This window comes from Megascapheus bottae, chromosome 10 (genome assembly GCF_031878675.1).
Source record: "Megascapheus bottae isolate mThoBot1 chromosome 10, mThoBot2.hap1, whole genome shotgun sequence".
In the NCBI taxonomy this organism is placed as follows: Eukaryota; Metazoa; Chordata; class Mammalia; order Rodentia; family Geomyidae; genus Megascapheus; species Megascapheus bottae.
Window position 1 is genome coordinate 13,711,728 of NC_143518.1, and position 24,809 is coordinate 13,736,536.

At 34.0% G+C, this 24,809-nt stretch overlaps 1 long non-coding RNA gene across 2 annotated transcripts in view; it reads left to right on the forward strand.

Annotated features, from left to right (window-relative positions):
* LOC150057618 (uncharacterized) overlaps positions 1-24,809 on the forward strand; it is a 48,080-nt gene that overhangs the window by 9,113 nt on the left and 14,158 nt on the right. Inside the window, exons 3-5 of one of the 2 annotated variants that reach the window (XR_016536769.1) lie at positions 9,639-9,731; positions 12,184-12,229; positions 16,346-16,559. This is a non-coding gene — a long non-coding RNA (uncharacterized LOC150057618). Of the gene's footprint in view, positions 1-9,638; positions 9,732-12,183; positions 12,230-16,345; positions 16,560-24,809 lie in introns of those variants that run through there. The other variant, XR_016536768.1, reaches the window with a different exon arrangement.

Below are 24,809 nucleotides of genomic sequence, written 5' to 3' on the forward strand. Positions count from 1 at the left end.
ATGCACCAAAAGATAGTGAAAGCATGCACAGCTTGTGTACATGTTTTTAAGCATGCAAAAATTTTCCTAAATCTATGAGTTTCATAAATTAACTCAAGGTATCCACTGGTAGTGTCATGCAGAGTTAAAAAATATTAAGAAAGATATATGAGTAAGGTCATTGGTTTACCATACAAATTAGTTTTTCCAAGATGGCTTATTTAACAATGCATTGTTTACTAATTGAGAGATGGACACAACCCAATTCTATCAAGGATACTTAGTGTAGCCCTTCATATACTGTAAATTTCTTTGCTAAATGAATCTTGTACTTTCTTTTATCTAAAATTAACACTTGACATTTTTACTTTATTGTCTTCCACAGAGATGTGAATTTGCTAATTAATAAAGATTAGTATTGTAATACTAAACTTTATTTAATATTATGTCAATCTTAAGGTTCTATTTTAATGTTAATATTAACTTTTAAACAAATTTAACTTACAATTTTATATTTGAAATTTAATTTGCAATACTGACTCGTACTCATTTGTAAGAAATCCTCAGATCTCAGCCTTCTGAGTAGCTATGAGTCTGTAATAAGTATCTGACTGGTTTTGCAAGTATTTTCTTCTAGTTCATTTTCTAACATTAACCTTGAAGAGGAGAGTCTTAGTTATCTTTCAAGCTCAATGCCAGAATCTTTTTTTCATTGTGTCTTATCTAAAATATTTGTCCTAACTCTAATCAAAGTTTTTCCAATATTTTTCTGCAGGAGATTTTTTTTAACATTTTAGCTTTTATATTTAGACCTTACATCCATTTTAGTGACTTTTTGAATGGCATAAGGAAAGAACTTTGGTTCCCTTTTTATGTCATTAGTTTTTCTTTTACTGTGTGTAAACATTTGTGTGGTTTAAGAAAGATTTTTTTTTTTCTGTTTGAAGTAGTTCAAGTGGATTCTACCATCCTCAAGTAGAAACATAGCCCCGTACAAATTGTTTATTGAAAGGGCTAGAGAAAAGACAGGAAAATAAGACAAAGCAGCCAGGTAAAGTGTCTTCTGAAAGAGGTTTTAACTTCTTCCTGAGGAGTGGAGAGTTATGGAGTGTTTTACAAGTGTCTGGGACATATTTACACTTTAATACAACCACTGGCTTCAGTGAGCAGGAACAGCATATATGACGATACTATTTCATTTCTAGAACTAAATGTTTATTATTTGCCCCACAAACTTAACAGAGCAATATAAAATGAGTTAAAGAATAGTTTAAGTCATAAATGTAAACTGTTATTCTGAGTATGATTCAGTTCCATGTTTTTTGTCACATTAAATACTAGGTAACATAATTCAATACATTACTTTATTAGTAACTGACATTGCCTAAGAGGCTAAGCTGAAGAGAAAACTGGAAGACAGCTTAACTGAGAAAATAAACATTGATGCTATATTTTTGTTATTGGTAAGATTTTAATTTAATAAAAGATGGATATATAAATATAAAATTTGTGTCCTAAAGCCATAAAACTAAATATAACCAAATTTTCTCTGCTATTTCATATAGCATGCATGCATGGACGCAATATGGAATCAGAGCCAAAAATAAAGTTCAGATTACTTCCTAACATGTGGACAGAATCTGGGTTTCCGTAGTGGATCATTGTAAAACTACTTCCAGAAGTAACAAACGTCATAATGAGGAATAGGGAGAAGAACATATCACTTTGTAGGCAATAGATTATATAAGCAATCCTTAACCCTCAAGAAACAGACAAGATTTAAAACATTGCAATATATTTTGATGCTCCCAATTTCCATTCTGAGAGTCATTTGTACTCTTACACAGGAGGACCACTTATTTAATTTTAGCAGATGGATAAGTAGATGAAATACAGTACTGTTCAAATGTAAACTCTAATAGTTGTGGAACATTCTGAAGAAATTTTGCCCACCAAGAATTGACTATCATCAATTACATTATGTTTTCATTGATAAAGAAGAGCTAACATATTATTTTATCTCTCATAAAATTGTTAAGGCGAAAGTGACTTGGTGGCTAAAGGGGTAGGGTGGAAGCCTTGGACTGAAGAGCTCATGGACAACACCCAGGCCCAGAGTACAAGCCCCACAACTGACAAAAAAAAATGTAAGGGAAACTTTTAAGACTATGACATTAATCATTTTCTCATAGGATAATCATTTTAAATGTAAGTCTCTCCTGACTTTTTACATTATTTAAAAATTTTATCAAACGAACTTTTCGGTTTTCAAACATGTCAACTCTGTAGACTCAGAGCAATATTATTAAGAAATATAGAAAATGCTTTTAGGCTCTGAAAAATAAATCGAAGCATACCTAAGGAAAAGCAAAACAATGTATGCTCCTGGTTGAGCAAAATTAACTACGTAAAAAAGGTAATTCTGTTCAGAGGATTATACAAATTTAATGCAATACCTATAAAATCCAACAACTTTCTTCAAAGAAATATATAAATCAATCAAAAATCATATGGAATAATAAAAGAGATAGGATAGAAAAAATCCTTAGCAGGAAGAATAGTGCTAGATGAATGTTGATAACAAATTTCAAGCTTTATTACAAAGCCATAGTAGTAGAAAGCTTGGTAGAGGCACAAACAATGGCCTGAGACAAATAGAACATAATAGAAGACCCAGAAATAAGCCCACAAAAATATGGCCAACTACTATTTGATAAGGGAGCCAAAAACACCTGTGGAATAAAGACACCCTCTTCAACAAATGGTGCTGCCAAAATTGGCTATCCATGTGTAGAAAACTGAAGCTAGATGCCTATATATCACCTTCTACAAGAATCAACTCTAAATGAATCAAAGACCTCAATGTAATGCTAGATAGTGTGAAACACTACAGGAAGAGGTAGGAGGAACTGTACTCTTCTAGACACGAGGTGAACCTTCCTAATCAAAGATCCAGAATCACAACAAATCAAAGAAAGGCTGGATACATGAAATTATATCAAACTGAAGGGCAACATTGAGATTCTACCTCATTTCATCTAGAATGACCATTATCAGGAAAAATGTTGGTGGTAATATAACATTGCTTAAGCTCTCTGGAAAGCAGTATGAAGGTTAATTGAAAGATTAAACATATGACCCAGAAATTCGACCCTTGACATTTATTTAATGGACCACAAACCAGGCCAAAATACAATTTATTGCAGCATTGTTTACCACAGGCATGATATAGTATCAGCCTAGATGTCCCTCAGTAGGCGAATGGATCAAGAGAATGTTACACACACACACACACACACACACACACACACACACACACACACACACAATGGAATTCTACTCATCCATCAGAAGGAATGATATTATAACCTTGTAAGGAAATGGATAGACTTAGAAAATATTATATTAAGCAAATTAAGCCAGAACTGAAGAAACTAGAATGTGTATATCAATCTATAGGTAAACACACTGAATGACCAAAACAAATAAAGAAAATCGGATCGTAGTAAATTACATAGAACCCTAATTTTTTTATTGCATTTTGTCATTAGGGTAAAGTATAGAAGGGTTACAGTTGTATTCATCAGGTAGTGGGTACATTGCTTCTTTAACATTGATACCACTTCTCATGTTTTTCTCCTACTTTCCCTTCCCCCACCATCTACCAATCATATTTCTGATATATTTTTATTGTAATTAATAGAAGGGTTACATGATATTTGCCAGATAGAAGGTGCATTAATTCACATACATTGATACCCTTTCACATGTATTGGTCTCCATTTCCCTCCCCTCACCTCCACCACTCATCTTGTTTTCCCCCTTCCCTATCCAATTTCTAATAACCAAATACAAATGTATCCAATACAAGGGACAGCAAAAGAGATGAGAGATAACATAGTACATTAAGAACAACAATCATTCGTTATATGGCTTATGTTTCTATATCCCAGAGATCCTTTCATTTAGCGTCATACTATATGGCCTTATGTATCAAGGTTTTTGCTCTATTGCAAATCTCTGCTAGTAGAGCCCAAGGTTTCTACTGATTTTTCTAAGTCTTTCCATTTCCTAACAAATGGGTCGATGTCGTTTTTTTCTGACAGCAGCATAGAATTCCATTGTGTACAAATACCACATCTTGTTGATCCACTTATCAACTGAGGGACATCTATGTTGGTTCCATATTTTGCTATGGTGAATAATGCTGCAATGAACATTGTTGTGCTACCAATCATATGTTTTTCTTTCCCTTCCCTATTTCAAATACACAAATATATGTATATGCAACATGCAAGGTAACAAAATCAGATACAATATCAACATGTGATAAACCATGAGGGGGGGAGAAAAGAAATAATTTCATATAACACATTAAGAACAACAATCACACCAAAAAACCTCTTGTTTCTCTATCCTAGAGTTCATTTCATTGAGCCTCATCCTATACAGCCATATGTGTATAGCTTTTGAGCTTACATACCTAAGATTATTTTTTCCTTTTGTGTTGTTATTGTGTTTATATGTAGGAGGCTAAGGGAGTTCGTATGAAAGATGGAACAAGGATGAATAAAACAAACTGATACTCACCAGACATAGAAAATGAACTGGATATATTAGGGGTGGGTACTAGAAGGGAAGATTTGGAGAAATGAACAGAAGGGGAAAAATTTTTCCTAAGTTTGACTATGTAGTTCCTAGAAAAATATATGGAATACAGATAAATAGATTGGGTGATTTAGTGATAGATACACCTTTATCGTCAGAGTCTTCTTCATTACACATCTACTTTAATCATCCTTCTATACTAATTTACACTTTCAAATGCTATGATTCACTCTGCATTGTTGCTTGGAGAATTATGAGACATTGACTCACTTTCTGATTTGATGATTAATGAAAATCCTCGTGAACATTTGAGGTTACAGTTTATATTCTAGTGTTTTCCAACTGTATCTTTGCTTATTTCCATCTTTGGTTATCAACTTGAATGTGTGTTTATTGAATCCTACTTACAACTTAAGCATTCATGACTAAGTTCACTTGATACCTTAACAGTTGGAAGATAGTAATGCAGTGACTATGTGATTTTTGGTGAATACTTAATCAAAATGATTACTACCAATAATAGGAATATTTCACTATTTTTCTTAATTCTCCTGTGGTTTCCATTACTAAAGGCCTTTTTCTGAAAATGTATTTATGGCTTGTTTCCTTCTGGGCTAGAGGTAGTAAAACACAGTCAGGAATTTTTAGCTTGACCTATTAGAAAATAGTAAGGTCAATTGGATAGGGAAGGGGGGAAAACAAGATGAGGAGTGGGGGTGGAGGGGAGGGAAATGGGGACCAAGACATATGAAAGGGTATCAATGTATGGGAATTAATGCACCATCTATCTGGCAAATATAATGTAACCCTTCTATTAATTACAATAAAAAATATATGAAAAAAATAGTAATGTCTAGATCAAAAATAAAGTAGAACTGAATTGTGCAGATATATAGATGCTATAAGATAAACAGACTAAACTTCTCGGAGTGTACATATAAAAAATTAGGTTTATAATAATCATCATTAAATAAGAGTTTCATTTTTTTCTTTTTTTTTCATTAACGTTATCTATAACTAGCTTGATTATGGCAGGCTCTTGACAGTTGTCTAAACTGTAAGATGGAGTAGATCTCTTTTAATTTTTTCTACTTGGAGTTTCGACAATCATGGCCTTATCTTGGTTTTACTTCTTCTTTTCCTCATTTTCTTTTATTTCGGGTCTATTAATGAGAATGGCAAAATAGGAAGGTTTAATTTTGTAAGAGTTGCCCAACATGTAGTGCAAGGAGAAAGGCTTAAACCAACACAATCTTACTCATGCAAATTAGGCTGTGAACTAAGCCTCTAAAATGAAGGTGTTTTGTTTCTGAGAACTTGGAGGGAAAATCTTTACCCTTTCTCTTAGCTTTGGATTTTAGCTTGCAAATGCTTCATTCACTGGCTTGTAGATAGATCAATTCTTTTCTTCACAGACTGTGCTCACTATGTCTGTCTCTTCATAAACACATCTGCCATATTAGAGGAAGGGTCATTTCTATTGCACTCCCGTAATTTTATTTAACTAATTTATCTACAGTACACCTATTTCTAATCTGTTGGGAGCCGAATGTGGGGTCAGAGTGACCTTGGACCTTCACTATTGATTAGACATAAGTACACAAAGAAATGAGCTGTCATATGAGCTACATCACCAGTATTGTGAACATTTATGGCTTTGTCACTTTCTGCTTAACACATCTGAAACTTGATTACCCAATTGTACGAATGTAACCCCTGATAGTTCCCTGGTTTTAAGAATAGTATAAAAGATTGGAACTAGAAGTAAATGGGACTGCATTCTTAAGCTTATAGCCTTAGGATATGGTCTTAGGCTGTAGCCTGACCCCATCTGATTCTTGTCTTTTTCTTTTCTAAGTCTTCACCCCCTAAATCAGGAATCCCAACTCATTGCCAGCTGGCTTCGGCACTAATCAAGGACACATAGACCAGTATTTGGTACTGAGCATTTTTTTCATGAATCACTTTATCTCAAAGGAATATACAAAAATAATGTTCATTGCTTAGTCTCAAATGTGTCTATCCTCACATGTCTCTTCCATGTGAGGCTTTGTGGCAGGTATAAAGTATACCTGGCTATAAGGATCTCTGGCATGTAAAATTTGCTTATTGATTAAATACCAACTAACCATCCATCATTATTCAGCATCTACTTTTATGTTGTGATCACATCCTTTGACAAGAGTATCCCAATTGGAAACTACCAGACATCTTATATTTTCATGGGAAACAATAAAATTATTCATATCTAGCTAACTTTCCACATAATATATTTCATGTGCAACCACACATAACATCTTCAAGTGATCTGATACTATCCTTCTTTTTTCCCTGTCATCTCTTTCATATTCCAACAAAAAATGAGCAGAAAAAATCATATCCAGAAATACGTAGTTTACATTTCAAGCAATGACAACATTCTCACAAGCACTGGATTTGGTCTTCAACCTTTTGATGAGGTATTTTGGTGTGTTTTATAAGATTTAGACAGTCTTCATGGAATATTCCTTCTAAGTATCAACTACTCAAGAAGAAGAGGGAGAATGATTATGGTTCAAAGCAAGTACAAATCAAAGTTAGCAAGACACTATTTCAGAATTTTAAAGAAACAAGGTCAGATGGCTCACATTCATGTTTCCAGCTATGACTTGTAGATGCAAGTGAAAGGATTATGATCATGGTCTGTCTGGAAAACGATGGCTACAAGACATTCTTGGAATAACAAACTAAAAAGCAAAAGGATATAAAAATACTTGGAGAATGGCTCAAGTTTCAAAATGCCTTGCAAATGGTAGGCTTTAATTTTTGAGTTGAATCTCTAGTACTGAGGGAGAAAGACAAGAGGGAGTGCTAGAGGGAAGGTGGATGGGAGAGAGAGAAGGGAAGGGAGAGGGAGAGGGAGGGAGAGATTGACCACCTACCGGTCAATCAAGAATGTTCATTATGCACAGTTGTAAATATGAGAATTAAGGTCATGTGGAGGTTGTAATGTTAGGAACGGAGTGCCAGGTTGCAGCTGTAAAGGGCAGCTCTCATGCATGAAAGGTATGTGGTGGTAATTAGGGCTCCCAGAAGCCCTGCAGCTTGGTTGATTTTATTAAATTTAATAGTCAAATATATTGTCCTGAGCCACATTGTATTTGACCTTAAGGATAGTAGTATTGGAGAATAGTGGCCTGGGACTGAAAGTCGAATAATGGTGTTCTTAATGTGCTATGTTGTTCTTAATGTGCTATGTTATTTCTCATCTCTTAAGTTGCCACTTGGTTATTCTATTGTTACAGTATCTTACCTTGTTATTGTGTATATTGTATATACATTTATTTGTTTATTTGAAATAAGAACAGGAAGGGAGGAAACAAGATGAGAGGAGTGGGTTGGGGGTAAGGAAATAGGGACAAAAACATGAGAAGGGGTATCAATGTGTGTGAAGTTATGTACCTTCTATCTGGTGAATATAACTGTAAACCTTCTATTAATTGTAATAAAAAGAACAAAAAAACAGAAAAATATAAGTGATGAGAGCTGTGGGTTTTAATAATGGCACATATATACGCACATATGTATATATATAAATATATATATATATATACACTCACATATGTGTGATATATATGTAAGGATCTATCTATCTTTCCTTAAATTTAGAACCAAAGCAGAACCATTTAAAAAGAAAACCAAAATGTATTATAGAGAAGAACTCTGCAGTTGTGGAAATGAAATATAGGAATAATAAAGAATATTCATTTACTCAAATATTACTTTTACAGCTGTTTTTGACTTTTTAAATTCCAGAGATTATGCTTTTAGGAAATCCCACATCCTTGCTGGACTTCAGTCTGCAGTCTCCCACTTTTGCTCATTCTCTGCCCCTCTCTTTCTAGCTTTGGCACTTTAGTAAAATGTTTTCTTTTTTTGACAAGAATAAAAGTGATCAATTTAAGATCCCCCTCCAAGACATTTAATAGGTTTTAATTCTTCAGTAACTTGTAATCTGATTATTACAACCAATATTCTCTCACAGATAAAAAGGAATACTAACTAATAGCTTAGACTCAGAGAGAAAAAAGTTACTTGTACCCAATATGTCTTCTTCAAAAATAATATTCTCCAGATTCTTTTCTATTTCCAGTAAGTTGATATGCATTTCTGTCCAGCCCATTGCCAAATAAAGATTAAAATATATTTCCTGCATAGCTTTGGTGATTTTTGCTGGCAGTTGTTTATTTTTGAGATAATATCTTGCTATGTCATATACTCTGTCCTGGAATAGTGAATTTTTTCTCCTTTAGATACTTGAGTGCTAGGATTCCAGTTGTTTGCCAAGACATAGGCCAGAAGAAGTGTTTCTTGAGAAGATACAAGAAAGAAGGAATGATTTCAGAATTTGTTGATGGGGAGGTGGTAGCAAAGAGATTGAGGTAAAAGGAGAATTGTGGGTCAGTAATAAAGTTAATGTACTCCACATGCATGCATAAAGATGGAACAAGGAAATCTGTTAAAATTTTCCTGAAAAAGGTGAACAATAGATAAAAGGAAATGACAGAAGAGATAAATTTGATCAAGGTTCATTGTGTGCACATATGAAAACATCACAATTAATAGCCTAAATACAACTTACACATACTAATTTAAGCTAGGAAAAAGAAGCAACTGTGGTGTACCTTTCCCAGACTGTAGAACAAAGACTCATGCTTATTGTTTCTTTAAAAGCTAATCGTTTCCTTGCTCTGCAAAGTAAATGGTGGACCACACATTGGTTGTAGGTGGTTGAGAACCGAGGATTGTGATCAAGCTTCAAGGTCAGCCTTGGCAGTAAAGTCCAGAACACTCTTACCTGCAATTAACCGTAAGAAAATTGGAAGTGGAACTGTGGCTCAAAGTAACAGAGTACTTGTGTTGAGTAAAAGATTTCAAGGATAAAGCCAGATTACTGAGTCCAAGCCCATGGCAAACAAATGCAAAACAAACAAACAAAAAACAGTTGTGTACGTGAAATCAAATGGTGATTGTTAATGACTAAAAACATTTTTTTTTCCTTTTACTGGCAGTGAGAAAGTGCTGGCTTATAGTGTGAAAGTAAGATAAAGGGAAATGGATGTTGAACATGACATCAGGAAGACAAAAGGATGCATATTACAGAGGTAAATCTGATATAGTAGTAAACTAAGGTCAATTTAAACCCAGATAAATGTTCCCCTGATGAGGAAATGGTAAGTGCATGATACCCAGTCACCCTAATGGACACAAGGGACAGTTAGTATGTTGCTACTGAAGAAGGGCTCCCTGAACTCAGGTGAGGACCTATGAGGGCTTGCACACTCTTGCATTGCTCAGAGGAGCAAATTAGTAGACATACCAACCTCCAACTTTTCAGTGTCTATGTCCTTACCCACCAACATGTCTGTATTTCACTCTAAGGCATTCAGAGTGTGCTGATTTCTGCATGGCCACAAAAGATGAACAAGAATTAGGTTTTCCTAACATGCTGACACAGCCTCAAGAGACTATGTTATGCTATGCATGTATGTATGCCATGAGGTTATGTGATTTCCATCACAACTGTCCGGTAGCCATAGCGACCTTGATCTATGTGTATGCCCTATGCTGCCAACTGCCTAGGCATGCAGGAGTGATCCTTGCCATGTTTGTCTAATAGAGCTGACTAGCACATTTATTCTGCTTTTTGAATTGAATCATCATCCACCTGTACCACTAAAGTGTTACCAGTCCTGTGGAGCTCTTGGAGGTAGAACAGCACTCTGGTTTTACTGTCACATGAATCACTTGCAAAACCACTAATGCAACAGAAGAAGCTAAATGGTAATTGATTTTGACTCTCATCTACATACAATGACAATGGGATCTACCAATAAAATGACTTAATACATGTCTTTGATTTCTTTTAAATAAAAACGCCTTTTTATAACGAAAGAAAGTTTAACTGCCAAACATGTAACTACCAATCAGAGAACACATACATATAAAAAACAAGGTAACATTAAAAAGGCAGCTGTTCACAATGATTTTCTATTAACTCACCCCAATTGAAAGAAAATTGAAGTACTTACAAAAATAATAAGGAAATTCAATGAGACTCCACAGTAGAAAGACAGATAATTCAAATAAGTCAGGGAAAGAATTCAAAATTGACTACGCTATTGTACAAATATATATATAGTAATCATGAAAAAGAGATAAAGAAAGCTTAATACAGAACACATTAGTAAGAAAAGTTACAATTAAAATAGAGAACTTCAAAAGTAGGTGTGATAAAGAAGAAAGAATAATCAAATTGTAAGACAACTCTTTTAAAATAATTTCCTTAGAAAAATATAATGAACATTTTACTAACATTAATTGAAGTGTATAAAGTTTCCACAACTTTAGATATACAAGTAAACAAAGAAATAGTCAAATCATGGCCAATCCCAAATGCAGAGGTCAAAGGAATTAAAATTATTTATTAAAATAATAGATTGAAGATTCCACTAACTTGGGAAAAATATTCAAATCTCAGCTTGGGACAGAGATTTGATCAAAAAAAGTTCTATAAATGGTATATGATAGTAAAAACTCTAAGATAAACATATTTTTAAATAGAGCAATGAAATATTAATGATATTAGATTTCTAAGTAGAAATATTATATTATATTATAAATATTATAGAAGGAAATGAAATGACATATTGAGTATATTGAAACAAAAATAATATGTCTAATCACTCAAAAATGCTACACACAGAAATGAGATCATTTGTAAACAAAGGAGAAGTAAAATATTTCAAAGCAAATATTGAAGAGATTCATTACCAAAAGTCTACCTTTACAAAAATGCATATGGGATTACTACCATTTATCAGTAAAACTCACTTATTTTAGACCTGTGGAAAGGCAGCTACACAGAGCAATGATATGTGCCACAAAGAGAGAGAGGAAAGAAAGAATCCTAAGGGATGTTTCCTGTGAATGTTTACTCCTAATTTCCCGGTGACTTCGCTTAGGTCTCACTCCAAATAACACTACACTTTACCATGTTGTATTTGAGGACCAATAAACAATACACAACCAAATTGTATTAACATTTATATTCAAGAAAGAAAAATATTGTCAAATCAATAATCCTCAAGCAATTTACAATTCAGTCAATACAGATCAAAGTACCTATATCCTTCCTAAAAGAAGAAGAAAAATAAATAACATCTATATGGAAGCATAAAAACCTAAAAGAATTTTTGGCAAAAAATGACAAAGCTAGAAGCACTATTTCTGAGCTAAGATACACAAAAGAGCTATAGTAAACAGGACAGAAGTAGCAGCAGTAGCAGAACAACAATTACATAAACAGAGAATAGAATAGACTCAGGAACCAGAATATATATATATATATATATATATATACCTTCATATTAGTCAATCTTTGACAAAGCAACAAAAAACACTTCATAAATTGTGCTTAAAACACAATCTATACACAAAAATAAAAATTGATCTTATCTCTTTATATCATTAAGCATTAACTCAAAGTGCTTCAAAGAGCTGAAAGTAAGTGTTAAAAACTCTCTGACACAAATTGTATGTATGTCTTTGTCACAGGCAATTGGGTAAGACGTAGCCTACCTAAAAAACAGAGGAAACAAAAGTAAGTAGAGTAAAATGATTCTAGAATGCTAAGTAGTTTCTGTACAGACAAGACAAAAGGAAGACACAGTATATAGAACTTATAGAAAAGATGATATTTTCATGTGTGTATATATATGAAAATAAGAGAAAATGTGTAAAAGAGGCAAAACAAAAGCAAAAATGATTGAGCTAAAACAATGAAAACTATGCTGAATATATGTTTTCAAATTATGAAACAAATATGGTCCTGAGAATGGCAATTAAACAACAAAGAAAAAGCTAACAGTAACATAGGGTAATAAGGATGCAGAAGAAAGAGTGTTCTTGCTCAGGATAACAGAAATGTAAATCATGAGAGCAATGGTACTAAACAATGGGGAGATTCCCCAAGGAAAATGTAGATATACCAAGTTATGCTGCCTTATGGTATGTACTCAAAGAAAATGAATTCAGCATGTAAACCAGATGCCTGCAGAACAGTTTTTATAAAGCACTATTACATTAGCTAGGAAACAGAATAAAAGTCAATTTCTATCAAAAGATGAGTAGATGTGGAATAGATACAATACATTTTTACTCACCCATTTAGAGTGAAATTACATTATTTGCTGAAAAAATAAGTAGAACATCATGTTAAATGCAATGTCAGGCATAAAAAAATAAATGTGGCATACTCAGGAGTTCAAAATAGTGATGATACTTCTGCAGTCCTACTTTAGGGGAGGAAGGCTTAGAGTTCATGAAAATAGGAGGTTGAACAATGGCAATCAAAATGTAAACAGGATTAAAGCTACTAGCTTTTATTTATCTAGTGTTCCACTGTATAATAAAAATGAAACGATCTCTAGAATATGAAAGCATGAGCTTAATCTTGAGTAATTGTTGTTCTTAATGTACTGTTATTTCTCCTTTTTTGCCCTTTCGTTTATCTCATATTGTTACTATATCTGACTTTGTTACCTGGCATATTGTGTATACATTTATTTGTTTACTTGAAATTGGAAAGGGAAGGGGGGAAAACAAGGTTATTGGGAAGGGTGGGGGAAGGGCAACATGGGATTATCAATATATGAGAATTAATGCACTTACGACCTGGCGAATGTAATGGTAACCCTTCTATACGTTCCCTGGGCACTTAAAAAAAAAAAGAGTTAGAGCACTAGCCTTGAGCAAAAACAGCTCAGAGATAGTGCCTACTCCCTGATTTCAAGCCCCAGGATTGGCACAAAAAATGACTTATTCACAATATTAATTTATGTGTTATATGATACAGATATATAGTGTATATATCACACAGTACTGATAGAAGATATATTGATAAATAAATGTAGATAGATAGATAGATAGATAGATAGATAGATAGATAGATAGATAGAAAGATAGATAGAATTTGAACTCACCTGATAGGTAAGCACTCTACAGATCCTTACCACTCTCTTTGCTTAGTAATTTTTCAAACAGGGTCTCCTGAGTTTATGTTGAACTAACTTTGGATTACAATTTTACCACCTAAGTTCTCTTCTGTGTAATTGAGGTTATAAGTGTATAGCACTATGCCTGGTGTGTTTGTTTAGATGAAATATTACTAAGTTGTTAACTAGGCTAGCCTGGAAGGACATTTTATCTATTCACTAATTCCTGAGTAAGCTTAATCACCGATGTGTCAAAATAGTATTTTTAAAATATATATATTGTAGAAGATCTAGAAGAGACAACTCAAATGCTCTAAGCATAAAGAACTGATAATTAGAGATTTTAATTACTCTGATTAGATGACCATATATTGTACAGAGGTACTGAAATTTTCTTGTGCATCCTGTAAAATATACAAATACGATATTATTTTGATGGGTCATGGGGCTTGAGCTCAGCCTGGGCGCTGTCCCTAAGCTCTTCAGCTAAATGCTACCTTCTACCCTTGAGACAAGCCCCACTTCCCATTTTCTGGAGGTTAATTGGCGATAAGAGTCTCAGGTCCTTTTGTCCTCAGGCTGGCTTTGAACCTTGATCCTCAGATCTCAGCCACCTAAATAGCTAGGATTACCGCTCCAGGCTCAAATATGATAATTTTTAAGGAGGAGCATAAAAGAAAGAGGAAGGAAGAAAAGAGGGAAGACAGAGAAGGTTGGAAGGAAGGAAAAAAAGAAAAAGGAAAGAACATGCCTAGCCTACATGTGTGGATTGAACACTTGACAGGATGTAATTGCTATCTATGAGATAGACTGTAAGTGGTGGAAAACCTTATAGGAAAACTATTTGGGGACAACTTAAATTCAGATGTATATAGGTAATTAGAAATATACCTTCAAAAGTCACAAGAGTAATGTTGAAAGCTGTGAGATCAAAATCCTGGAACTCAATGATGAGCATAGATAAAATAGGATGGACATATATTGAACTTCTGAGTAGAATTTAGATATAATTGATGAAGATTAAAAATCAGCTTTATTGGACTTTGAGGTAAAGCTGATTATATTTTCTTCATGGAAGAATGTAAAATAATGTGAGGCATTAAAAACAATAAATAGAAGCAGTTTCAAGGGTATTTACTGCACATAGAAGAAAGGCTTAAGGAGCACACATTGTAATATATGAACAGTGTATCTGAATAAAACCGATTAAGAAAGGAGAGATTATCAACAAAAAATGTGTGTACTAGAGGAAGAAAGAAATCAATGATATAGGTTATAATGGAAGGATGCTTGGACTTATTTTAAAGAATATACATTAATTTAACAGAAAAATGTAGGTAGATTCTTTGTAAAGCAATAAGCAAACTACAGAGAAAGACATGGGTCTTGAGAATACAAGTTGATGGGAAGATATACATCTATAGGAATTTTTATCATAGTTTGTCAGTGAAAAAAGAAATAAGTTTTTTTTTGTTGGTTTTTTTTCCCATGAGGTGGGGGTTGAAAAATATATTGTGTGAGGGTTGAAGGGAAAACAATAAAAACTAATGAATTAATTTTCTAGGAGTAAGTAAAATCTTCCACTGGGGAAGCAAAGTCTTGCTCGTGATAGTGTTACATGTTGACTGGGATTATAAATGACTATATTTTGTCGGTCATGGGACTTGATCCCTGGGTCTGGGCGCTATCCTTGAGCTCTTCAGCAAAAGGCTACCACTCTACTACTTGAGCTACAGAGCCACTTCAGGTTTTCTGGTGTTTAATTGGAGATAAGGTTCTCATGGATGTTTGTGCTGAGCCTGACTTTGAACCATGATTCTCAGTTCTCAGCCTCTTGACTAGCTAAGATTACAGGAGAGAGCCACCAGTACTAAGCTAGTTAAGTATTTTGTGTTTGTGTGAGAGCAGAACTTCCAAATTGGTGTTTCTGTCCAACTAATTTTGGCTACTTTGTTTTAAGTAAACAATGGTTTACTTAGACATCATTGTGACATAAAGAAAATGGGTAATGTGTTTGAGAGTGTACAGATGTGTTTAGGAGGAATAACTATGAACTATTAAATAGGAAAAGGGGAAATAATAATTATAAAAATACACCTAATATGAATTCTAATACTTTAAAAGTTACTTGTATATGGAAAGATGGTAGTCCTGATCAAAAGAAAACTGAGAATTGCTTCAATATGAGATTATGTTAATACAAACAGACAGACAATATCAATAAGAGCAGGGGGTTAATTGAGAAATTTTTGGCAAAGAAGGTAACGACAGGAGAAAAGTTAATAAATTTCAGGTTTGGTTTGAGAGGACTTTTACAGATTCATAGAAGTAATCAAGACTTGAAGCCAGATGAAAGGAATGTTGATGAAAGGAATATGAAAAGACAAGTAAATAAATACATTGGGTGGTATGGCAGTGCATAAAAATATATTAACTAAACATAGTAGATTCTAAGGAGAACTCAAATAGTATAATTCCTTAGAAAGGCAAAGTCAAAATTCAGCAAAATAAAACACTAAGAAAACAGTACTTGAAAGAGGTGAGTTTAATCAAAGGGAAAGAATTAGACCAATGAAGAGAAGGAAAATGCAGTCAACAAGCCTGCTCTGGCTGCTCCTGTATGCTCTTTCTCTTCACCTATACTGCCTCCCCATCATGTTGGATAGAACTGGTTAAAACCCTGAGCTAGAATAAATAATTTCCCTTTTAAATTGTTCTCCCAGGTAAATGGACACAGTGACAAGGAAACGACCTAACCAAAAAGTACAGAAAATGAATCATCATAGGAGAAAAGCCATAAAAAGGACACCAGCTGTTTCGATTCCACTGGATATCCAGAATCACAGTTTAAAGTAGATAGAAGGTGTGCAGGCTTGGGGAATAAGATAAGGAGTGAGCAAGAGGACTGTAATTTCTCTGTAAACAACAATAAACAGAACCTAGCGCCTAATAAAATTGACTGTGGAGAATCAAATGCCACTAGTTTGGGGGAATTACAACTATTTTCAAGATAGTGAAATATGTAGCAGTTTTATCAAAAATATTTCTCTAAACCTTTCTCTCTTGCAAATTAAAATACATGCAAGTTATTATCATTGTTGCTTTAATGAAATATGAGGTGGTCAGATATATTTATGATGAATTTTCATATCATTTTGGCACATAGTTGCTGAACATATCTTTCTAAAAATAGCAAATGGATGCCATATAAGATAAATTAGGCATAGTCAACAGCTTAAATTTTGTTTATATAGAATACACTTAAAACATACTAATTCCAAAGTAAAACTGAATTTCACATTTTATTTTCAATGAGGTTTCTTTTTCTTCTTTTCCAAGATTCACAATCATCCTTACTCTTTGAAGTATTAACTTTGCTTTCTTAAAATATTCTATATATATGTATGTATGTATATATATATATATATTAATCGGAAGGCTATCCTCTCTTTGATTCAAGAGGTTCACAGAATATAAGGTCAGTTATAGTGAGATACGCTTGTCATCCTGGCACTAAGGCTACAGAAGTTGTTCTCACAGAAAGACTAGCCTAGCTATATGTAGGAGACTCTATCTCAAAAACAGGACCCTGAGTTTGGCCTAATGGTAAGAGTAATTGCCTAGCATGCATGAAGACCCAGGTTTGATGAGAGAGAGAGAGAGACAGAGAGACAGAGACAGAGACAGAGAGACAGAGACAGAGAGACAGAGAGAGACAGAGAGAGACAGACCGGAAATGGTGCTGTGGCTCCAGTGGTAGAGCACTAGCCTTGTGAAAGCCCAAGAACAGAGTTCAGGCCCCAAGTTCAAGGCCCAGGACTAGCCACAGAAAAGTTATAATAATTATAATCAAGCTGGATGTAGTGGCTCACACCAGTAATCCTAGCTACTCAGGAGGCTGAGATCTGAGAATCATGGTTCCAACCAGCCTGGTTACTAAAGACTGTGAGTTTCTTATCTCTAATTAGTCACCATCAAACTGGAAGTGGTGCTATGGTTCAAGAGGTAGGTAAGGGTTTGGTTTAAGAGTTTAGTACATATATATATATATATATGTACTAAACTAATTTATATGTAAAACTAATGTATATATATATTAAACAACCTGATGTTAAATATCAACATCCAGAGATTGCATTAAACAGACAAATTCAGAATACCCTTATTTTCAATTAACCATCAAAAAGCCAAAATAGAGATGTGTTAGAGATGTGTCTCCAATGGAAGAGTGTTGGCTGTGAGTGAGAAAGCTAAGTGACTTTGAGAGGCCCTGAGTTTGGGCCACAGTACCAGCACACCTGTGCTGCGCACAAACACACACACACACACACACTCACACACACACATACACACACACATGCACACACACACACACACACACACACAAATGAAAATGAGCAGGAAGGAAAGAAAAATTTCAAACCAAAAATAAAATCAAAGCCAGTCAAGTATCTATTGAGATTTCATGGTAACTTTTCTTCATACTTCTTTCTCTTATTACTGGACTTTATTTCATAAGGGAAAAATAAAATGTAAATATTGAGATATTTCTGTTCATAGAATTAATACAGAACAGTATAGTTATTCTCTTAGTTTTCTTTTGGCCACACTTGCAGGTTTGGTGCATTCATAGTAATTTTTGAAATAGTGCCTTTCTTTCCACTTAAGTGCAGTCCTGGACCACTGTTGCCTACTTTACTTTCGGCTTCCTTTTGTTGTTGGAGTCACACGTATGTATCACTGTATCCAGATTTCCACTGTGAAGATGGAGTCTAATGGACTTTTCTGCTCTGACTAGCCTCAAACTCTAATTTTTTCCAGCCTCAGTGTCCTGCACATTTTGGGATGACAGGCATGAATTGTACCTCACTGTGGGTTGAGAAGGGCTTTTACATAAAATGAACTTACAACCTAACATATAGAGGCATTTGTGGTTCATTATAAATCTTGCTGCCCTCATCTGTTCTGAAATCTCTCGACTACTTAATGAGAATTCAGAATAATGTCAACAGTAATAGCAATGCTATGCATGAGTGTATAGGGAATTATATATTTTTATCATTAAATTTAGCCCTTCTACATTATATTGTGAGGATAAATAATGCTTTAATGAATAGTACACAGTTCCAGGACTATGTGAAATAGGCACTTACCAGAAACCAGAGAAAATATTGGCCCCCACATTATTTTTGATGCCTCATATCATTAAGCACCACATAGAATGTAATGCATCACTGTCTCAATTTTTTAGGGGGAGGAGTCACCCTACCCTTAAGCCACAGCTCCACTTCCCATTTTCTAGTGATTAATTGGAGATAAGAAACTCACGGTTTTCAGTGCCCAGGCTGGCTTTGAACTGTGATCCTCAGATCTTAACCTCCTGCATATCTAGGATTACAGGTGTGAGCCACCATGCCCAGCATCACTTTTTTTTGCCAGGTCTGGACTTGAACTCAGGTCCTGGGCTCTGTCTTTAGGCTTTCTCAAGCTAGAGTTCTACCACTTGAGCCACAGAACCACTTCCAGCTTTTTCTGTGTATATGATACCATGGAATCAAACAATGGCTTTGTAAATGTTAAGCAAACACTAGGCCACACTTCCAGTACATTGGCTCAATCTTTTGTCCGAAAAAAGTTTAAAATGAAGAAAATAGAATTCCTTTCATGAATTTCAATATGCACTTATATTCTGTCTATGACCTAGAATTAGAGAATGTAGAGATTTTGACAAATGTGCTATTAACATACACAAAACAAAGTCACACAGAAAGAATGAAAGGGAGCGATTACCATGAGGAAGCAGATGTTTTCTTTTCATAAGAGACTCCAGACTTTCATCAGACACTCCTAATTACAATCTGTACATTGGTATTCTTGCAATTCAAACCATTAACCTTCATCTGAAACAGTGGTTTCTGTAAAAGGTACATTGCCTTTGCAACACCCTTTCTCTGTGAAAGTCTGTGCTTGCTTGAAAAATGAAAAGACTATTGAATGGAATCAGCGTTTATTTGCTGTTTGAAGCACACAAAATATTTCCAACTTCCCCTCACCAATGGCATAAGCTATTAAGCCATGTTGAAGAGAAACAAAAATATTTTAATTACAGAATCGATAATAACGTATTACTAAAAATTAGTCTGGATAAAAGTGAAAAAAAATACAAAGAGAATTAGAGGAATAATTTAGTGGTTCCAAAAGGAAATGATGTGCAATTATAATGTACAATTAAATTCAAGGCTATTTCTTCACAAAAAGAAAAGGAAAATGACATGCCCAAATAACAGATGCATTGTTTAAAATGTAGTTTGGGTTCTTTTAATTACTACTTAAGATGCAGACTTTCTTTTTAGAGTCAGAAGAACAAATAATTGCCAGTTTCTCTCATTTCTGTAACATAAGCATAATAAGATGGCATAATATCACACTGTTTTATGCTTTTGGAGGAGTCTAAATACATGTTCAGCAGGAAAAAAAATCTATATGTCCTCTTAATCTCTTTCAGTGCTATTAGACAAAAACAATGGCAATGAATTAAAACACCTGTATATCATTTTCTTTTAGTAAAGTGCACATATATGTATATATTCAAAAATTTGCATACTGAAAAAATAAGTATAACATGTAAATTACAAAATATCTTTTATATAATAAATGTTACAATCCCATTAGTGTATTTTTTTCTCAAAATGAACATTCTTCATTCTCAATGTAAATTCCTTAATAGAAACCAATATAGTAACTCTTCAGAATATAAAATAAATAGGTACATTTAACATAAAAGAGAAAAAGCACTTTGAAATCCAACTAGAACTACCTTCACTTCAATTACAATATTGACTATCATCTGAATATATAGTGATTTGTTATTATAACAAACAAAATAAGTTTAATTTTATAGAATAAGTATAGCTACAGATCTTGATTTGTCAAAGAACAAGTAGAGATACCAGAACAACAAATTTCTGGGTAACAAATTTGACATGGAAAATATTAAATAGATATTTCATGAAAATTTTATATTTCATAGAAAAAATTCACTTATAATACCTCCCCTAAAATTTGACAGGTCATTAAAACATACATTTTATCTTTACATTTTGACAATATTTTTCTTAGTAAAAAAATGTTCAGTATGCCAAACATCCATGACTCATGCCTATGATTCCAGCTACTTAGGAGACTGGGACTGAGAATAATCGTTAGAATTAAGGCAGATCAGAAAAAAATCTGAAAGGCTTCAACTAACCAGCAATCAATAAAAACTAAAAGTGCAGCTCACGTGATAGAGGAATACTCAAGGGCAAAATATTGAGTGACTTATAAGGTTTTGAGTCCAAATTTCAAGCTTTATTTCTCAGTAGAGCCTTAATGTCCTAGAAGTTCCTATGAAGAAACTTACCATATATCAAAATAAACAATTATTATACTTTCATAATAAACTATTTGTGTTATCTTTATTTCTTTTCTTCAAGTCACAAAATAATATTTGTTCTTTTTTCGTTTTGCTTTTTTTTTAGTGGGGTGGGGGTGGGGGTCATGGCGCTTGAACTCTGGCTTGGGCACTGTCTTTGAGCTCTTCATCTCAAGGCTACTGCCCTACCCTTGAGACAAGCTCCATCTCCCTTTTCTAGAGGTTAATTAGTCTTTTTGTGCCCTGGCTGCCTTTGAACCTTGATCCTCAGATCTCAGCCTCCTGAGTAGCTAGGATTACAGGCATGAGCCACTGTGCCTGGCTTGTTCTTTATTTCTGAGATCAATTTTAAAATAATGTTAACAGCTATTCCATAAAATAATGCACACTTGCAAACAAATTTGAGCACTGAAATAGTTTCACCTCTTAGCAAAGCAATCAATCTGTTAAACTACAACTATTTTGAAGTTGTAACACAAAATAATATCAATTCCATGTCAGTTGTGGGCCCAGTGCATCTTGATTAGTATCACCCCTTTCATCATCCTCTCCCATCCCTCCCATCCCCTCAGTTTACCTAGTTCTACTTTCATATATATATATATATATATATATATATATTGAATAGACTGCATTGTTTTTATTCTTCTCTCCAGTCATTAGTCGCATTCCTGACCTCTTCAACAACACTTTTTCAGCATCCCAGGAGTCATTTTATTAATTTGTAAACTAGTGCTTGAAAAAAATGCATGCAGATAAATCTTTCCTACTTTATAACATTTAGTATGGTACCCCAAACTTCAAATTGTAAACTGTGGCTTTAAATACTTAAGAATTTTTGGTAAGTTCTCATTCTTAATTTCTACATTTCCATCTGACTATAAATACTTCCCGATCATTTATAGATTGTGAGCACTCTGTGAGGAAAAAGCAATTACAGAACAGTTTTAGGTCAGGATCTCAATTTTAATCTACTGGTAGCCAGAGTATATGCAGGGAAAATATATATGAAAAAAGACATTTTACAATTTTAAATTGTACTAACCAGAAGAGTATACTCAAAACTTATGTAATTAAAAAACTTAATAAAAATATCTTAGGTCAGTATATGTTACAATAATTTACATTATGTATTATATATGTATAGCATGAGGATACAAATTAAATTATGCTCGTTCCCTAGGTATTTACTAATCTCTAGGCATTTATTAGTCTTTTTAAGGCTGGAAAGAACAGATTAAAATCAAATGTATTTACAAACCTACTTGTTTTGAGATGTGTTTATGCATAGATCTCATACATATTATTGATTTATTCTATTGAACAAGTTTGTATCAATCAACATGACTTATAATTGACACTATTTAAGAACTTTGTCCTGTCTCACTGTAAAACAGTAGTGACATTAACATTGGTCCCTAGATTTGATTATTTGTTGTACGCATGTACGAGAATGATCACTGACTGTGGAATTGCCTGTGTGAATTCTGGTGTCTCAGGTGGCACGAACTATGTAGTGAATGACATACATCCTAAGCTGGACTCCATTCTTTTTTCTTTAAAATGGGGATATATGATTCAGTAGAGAGACAGAGGAAAATAAGTTGACAATATCTATGGGAACGCTACCGCAGAGAATGTCTTCTCTCTCGCTCATTGTCATGTACTCATATGTCATTCCCCTGAATTGGGGAATGTTTCAGCAACCCTAACACAGAAAACAGTCTCAAGATGAAATAAATAGGAGAGGAAATCAACCAAAGAGAGAAAACAAAATAGTGGCATTACTTGACCCTAAATCAAGTTTTATGAAGCCTCTACTACATAGCCTTGGAATTTCAGGTTTATAATTTATCTATTCCTCTGCCATACACTTCCCCAAAACACTTGCTTTTCTGTTAAGCTTTCTGTTGAGTTTTAGAAAGTCTTCAGTGATTTAATATAAAAGTGCCTGCTCACCAGCTTTCCATTAATTAGGGAAGAATTCATCTCTTCTTTTTTCTTACACTTTGGTTCATACTTGTGTCTGCTATGTGAATCTAATCTGCTGTCTGCTCAAGGATCAGTGTTGCTTGGCTCAACTGACAACAATAACAACCTTTATAGAGATTTTTTGATAACTAAGGAAGTCAAGTGATACTGGTAAGAAGAGCGATCAATTTAAATGTATGAAATCTACATTCGTGCTTCTGATTTGTTTTAGAAATTTATTCCTGCTCTTAGCAAATGGAATGATGAATGCTAAATAGCCTTAGTCATACATAGATATATCATCATGATTTTCATTGTGGAAGATAATAAGATAGATTATTGTAAGTATTCAATGATTAATAGGATGTTAGAACTTATGGAGACCTTAGAAATACAAACATGAAGTTCTCAAAGTTCATTTTATTTCAGAATGCATAGTTTTACACAAGTTCTTATTTCCTTCCTTCCTTCCTTCCTTCCTTCTTTCCTCCCTTTCTTTCTTTCTTTCTTTCTTTCTTTCTTTCTTTCTTTCTTTCTTTCTTTTTCTTTCTTTCCTTCCTTCCTTCCTTCCTTCTCTTTCTTTCTTTCTTTCTTTCTTTCTTTCTCTCTCTCTCTCTCTCTTTCTTTCTTTCTTTCTTTCTTTCTTTCTTTCTTTCTTTCTTTCTTTCTTTCTGTATTGCTTACTAGCTTGTTTGCATGCCTTCTTGCTCCTTCCTTCCTTCCTTCATTCCTTCATTCCTTCATTCCCTCCCTCCTTCCCTCCCTCCCGCCCACCCGCCTGCCCACCTACCTGCCTTTCTTTTTCTTTTCTTCTGTATGCCAATCCTAAGGTTTGTTATAGTCAGGGCCTGGGGATTGTCCCTGAACTATTTTGCTCACAGTGCTGCATTACTTGAGCCCCAGCTCCACTTCTGGCTTTTTTGGTAGTTAACCAGTGATAAAACTCACAAGGACGTTCTTTCCAGGCCTGGCTATGAAAGTGCAATCTTCAGATTTCAGTTTTACTTGTAGGCAACAATCACCAGTACCTGACCTCATACCAATTTTTGAAATGTAATTTTAGATGTTGAATGCTGAAATATTTAGCTATAAGGGGTTTTGTATATACTTTCAAATGATATTAGGGCACGGGCATTGGAGCCCACAGTTGATGGCAGCTAGACATGAAACTCATGATAAAGATAACAATTAATAGAAGTGTCTTAAGAATGCTTTTCTGCATTTCTTTCCTTTTTAATTTAAACTCAGAGAATGGAAACAGATTGTTTATATATATATATATATGTGTGTATATATATTCTGTTTCATAGTCATAGATTTTTCTCTATTTGACAGCAAAAGCAACACAGAATTTATGTTCTATTTTGTATGGAAGTAGTCATGGTATGATAAGAGAAGAAATCAAATTAGCAAGAAGAAAATGAAATCTTACTCTTATGTTACATGAGGAGTGTGACTCAGGTATTCCTCTTACATTTAATGCTATAAAAAATAATGGGCAGCATGTCAATCATTTGAGGAATAGAGAGGTGTCTCTTAGTGATTACAGAAGAAACATCAACAGTATTCAACCTACCATCAGTCCATTATAATTCTGAGGTATTCTGTCCTTTATAGTCAGATGTTTATGCACATGTTGACTTCCTAAATTGGTACAAGTATTTGTAGATACTTGTGGACTTAAAACATACTGTTAGGTTATTTGTAATCCTTAATAAAAATTTCATGATATGAATAAACATAGCTTAATGGTTTCCCTCATTTGTCATAGTCAGTAGAAACCTTGGGCTCTCCTAGTAGAG